Source organism: Fulmarus glacialis, unplaced genomic scaffold (genome assembly GCF_000690835.1).
Source record: "Fulmarus glacialis isolate BGI_N327 unplaced genomic scaffold, ASM69083v1 scaffold18463, whole genome shotgun sequence".
NCBI classification, from domain to species: Eukaryota; Metazoa; Chordata; class Aves; order Procellariiformes; family Procellariidae; genus Fulmarus; species Fulmarus glacialis.
The window spans coordinates 28578-32613 of record NW_009201317.1 but is presented as its reverse complement, the minus strand read 5'-3'; the positions used below and the strand labels follow the sequence as shown (position 1 = coordinate 32613).

General features: G+C 50.0%; 1 protein-coding gene across 1 annotated transcript in view; it reads left to right on the top strand.

The window, feature by feature from the left end:
• MMP17 (matrix metallopeptidase 17 (membrane-inserted)) overlaps nucleotides 1-4036 on the top strand; it is a gene marked incomplete at both ends in the record, with an annotated part of 25059 nt that overhangs the window by 16236 nt on the left and 4787 nt on the right. The gene's annotated exons all lie outside the window — the stretch shown is intronic.

Genomic DNA, 4036 nt, shown 5'->3' with positions numbered 1-4036 from the left:
AGAATAGACAAAATAAGTGATGAACAATACCATTGCTCACACGCGCCGACCAATGCCCAGCCAGTTCCCGAGCAGCGATCACTGTCCCCCGGCCAACTCCCCCCAGCTTATATACTGAGCATAACGTCATATGGTATGGAATACCCCATTGGCCAGTTGGGTCAGCTGACCTGGCTGTGCCCCCTCCCAGCTTCTTGTGCACCTGGCAGAGCATGGGAAGCTGAAAAGTCCTTGACTAGGGTAAACACCACTTAGCAACAACTAAAACATCAGTGTGTTATCAACATTCTTCTCATACTAAATCCAACACACAGAACTATACCAGCTACTAGGAAGAAAATTAACTCTATTCTAGCTGAAACTGGGACAAGACCTTTAATCAACTCACTGAGGCTGAGGATGGATGATAAGGAAATTTTAATGTCAATGCGAATCCTGCCTCTGGGGCAGAAGGAAACCGCCTGGCTCATGCCCGGTCCCTCGCAGCACAGCGGAGGAGGTGCCCACGCAGCCGATGGCAGGCTGGGGGTCTGGTGCATGGTTAGGAAGGAGAGACCAGTGGAGGCAAATCCACCTGCCCACATCACCGCGATACATGGCCGGTGTGGTGCCCACAAGTGACGTGTGTCCCAACACCAGGGCAGGTACATGTCCATGTGGCTGCCCGGGAGCCGGGGTTTAACCCCTCTGAAGCAGCCGGGCTGGTGACGATCCAGCACGGCGCTTTGTACCACGCTCTAATCCGTTGCACCACACTGCCCAAGTGAAGAACTAAAATGTGATATTTGCGCTATCAAAGTCGAAATCTGGGTCGAATCAAGGATAAGCAGAGCAACAACAGCTCTCCACTGCTTTTTTCCTGGATGCTTCCAACTTTCCTTTCCTCCCACGCCTCACCTTCCCTAGTGCTGCTTGCTGTGCATCGCCCAAAGACAATGCGTGTGCGATGGCAGAGCCATCTGGCTCTGTGTCAGCAAACACTTGTGGCAGTGTGTTCCCGGGGTGCCCGGCTGTCGACGAGGATCCCATCCGTGCCTTCTCAGCTGTACAGAGCCCCTCTAGGCTGGATTCCATGGGCTTTCTTTTCCATCTTTCCAAGATGGAAAAATGCCCACTGGGCACTTCTTTCCATCCCTGGCCACCATTTGGCCACCCGAAAGTCATCCAGCAGGGAAGCAGAATCATCTCCTCCAGGGATCAGGAGCAGCATCCAGGTACGTATAACCCATCCGGGTATCACAGTGCGAGTCTCGGGTCGCAGGCAAGAATGGCAAAAGGGCTCCAGAGAATTCGATGTTGTCTGTGCCCTCGGGGCAGCACAATACGGAGGCTGTTCCCCTGCGGTATTTGTTCAGATGCCAGCTCCAAAAAGCCACAGTGAAGACAGGAAAATAAGAGATAAGAACTGGTGTCCAGACTGGCTGTCTGTCTTTCAGAGGGGAAAAAAATAAAAGATGAAAACTAAAGAGAAATCCATCTCGGTGTCTATTTTTGGCTATATTTATTGTGGGCCAAAATGCAAATGTAAAGAGCCCAGTGTCAGTGGGTGCCAGCTGCACGGCTGCCTCCAGAGCCCAGCACCTTCCTCAGAGCCCCCATCGCTGCCACCAAACCATCCTGGCCACCAAGAAGGAGGGACATCACCTCTTGGGCAGGATTTTAATGACCTCCAGTGATGAGCTCCCTCCATTGATGGACATTTTGTTCTGAGGTGGTTCCGTAGCTGGGGAGGAGCCTCTCCCACCACAAAGACACCAGGATTGAAGCTTCCCAGGGCTCCCAGGCTTGTCGTGTTGAAGGCAACGGTGCGTTCTCCGCACTTTGGAAACACCGCTTGCTTTGATTTAGGTGCCTCGCTACAGACTCCTGAAGTTTTAAAACAACTTTGGCCTGTGTGTGTTTGCATGGTGCGTGCAGCAATCTTGCCAGAGGCAGCCAAGGAGAGCCTCTTGCCAGAGGAGAGCGCGGTACGCCGCTGGGATCAAAATCACCACCTAGTATTAAAGAAAGCCATTGCCTCAACCCATCATCCATATAAAACGAGACGCTCGGGACAGCAGGACTTTACACTTGGCTTCCATCCTGCTCAGTTTGCCAGCTCAGAGCGTGGCTTTAAATCAAGCTTTTTAAACAAACTCGGGGTTGGGATTTTTTTTTTTAATTTTATTCTATTTCTGCATGCTGATGGCAGCAATTCCCCCACGGATCTGGCTTGGCTGATGATTGTCCAAGCAACCGTAACACTTTGGTGAGCAGGCTTAGCCGTGACAAAACATGAGCACGGGCAGACTGGGACCATCCCGTTAAGAATTCCTTGCTACTTAATTGCTGTATTTTTTTGCTTTTTCCTGATAGCGTATCAAAAACCCAACCAAACTAACCAACAGCCAGGCTATGCCTGGCTTTGAGGGTAGAGTTAAAGCTTGCTTGCTGCAGTTGCACACCCGCTGAGCCCATCGCAAAGGGTTGAAATGTCAAAAGCAGTGGGGCTTCCCTCCTTGTCTCAAACGAGCCCAGGGTACTCCGAAGTTCAGATACTTATCTGCTAAAGAAGGAATTATGTTGAGCTGTATTTCTTGTTAACAAAGTGAAAATCTGGCTTTGTCTAGTGCCTTGCTAATTAGAGATGCAGAGATCATCTTTATTTAATTACATGCGTTTCCATCGGTGTACAATGGCCACCAAATTTGAATCCTATTTTTTTTTCTAACGTTCCTAAAAAGAATCTGTAATTATGGCAATTCCTACCACATTCATTATTCGTGGGTTTCAGTCAGATAGAGCAAATAGGCAAACTGGAGCAGAAGAACAAGAATATGATATAAATCCTTATAATTAGAATAAAACCCCCTCTCTGCAGATGTTTAAGTGTTAGAGTTTCGCCTCCTGCATTATTAGGCTAAGATCCAATTTCCATAAAATTTTAAAAGATGGTGTCACAATCTGCCGGCTCTGGAGAAAGGGCCGAGTGTCTTGAATACAAATCTGAAGACGCTTCTTTGGTTTCTGTTGCTTATCCCCCCTTGGGAATCCATGCAAGAGCAGATGTAAATATCATGCAATAATTTCTAACAGGCAATAACAGATATGAGACGCAGTTGAGAGTTGGCTCTTAGACATCTTGCTCCGGCTCAGATCTCACCACGTGGAGCTCTCTGGGAAAAATGCAGCACGAAGCGCGCTGCAAAAACTCAGGCTGAGAATCCCTGAGACGGTGCAGAGTCGGGTTTTGAGTTGCCCCTAAAATCATTAAGACTCCTCAGGAAATCCCACATGAGGCTCTTTCGGCAGGAGAAAGTTTGGCATCCTTTCCACAGAGGAAAAACCCGTTTCCTTTTCCATTACCCAAAAGATTCCAGAAATACCCCAAGCCAAACTCTTCTCTAGCTGGGGCAGTGTTGCTGCAGGTGCTGGCAGTGTGTCTGCTTACACCGCCGGTACCTCTGGCCCCTGGGAGCACCGCAGGACCGAGGTCCCCTGCTTATCCCATGCCTCGAGATGGTACCAAACTCCTTAATTGTGCCTCCTTCCCCCGCTCAATCCCTTCCAGTTTTATTAATATAGTTTCCTCCTCCTCTATTTTCTTACTCCTTTTTTTCATTAAAAAAAACCACCTCTGATATTTCCGTGTTTCATCGTAACATCATACACGTTTCTAAATATGAAAGCAGCTGGGCCCCCTGTGTGCGGGAAGCTGCGGGTGCTCCGGGAGAGGAGAAACAGGCGTGTTCCTTCGGAGGCTCTTGCTAAAGGCTGCTGGTACCTGGCGTAGCTTCAGCCGCTGCCTGGCCCGCCGGCTCCCAGGAGGTCCCGTGCGGAGCGGTGAGGCAGGAGATGAAAGGCTCCCCTCACCTGCTCCGGCTCAGCGGTGCAGCTTCACACCGCGGCCAGGAGTATAATGACGCCAGTGCAATGCCCGGAGGATTATTTTGATCCCGAAAAGGGGATTTCTTCTAATGGCTGCCAGGAATAGAAAGCGCTAGCAGCTGCTGCTGGGGGGTGAAAAACTGGCACAGGGTGCCCGGGGAGGGGGTAG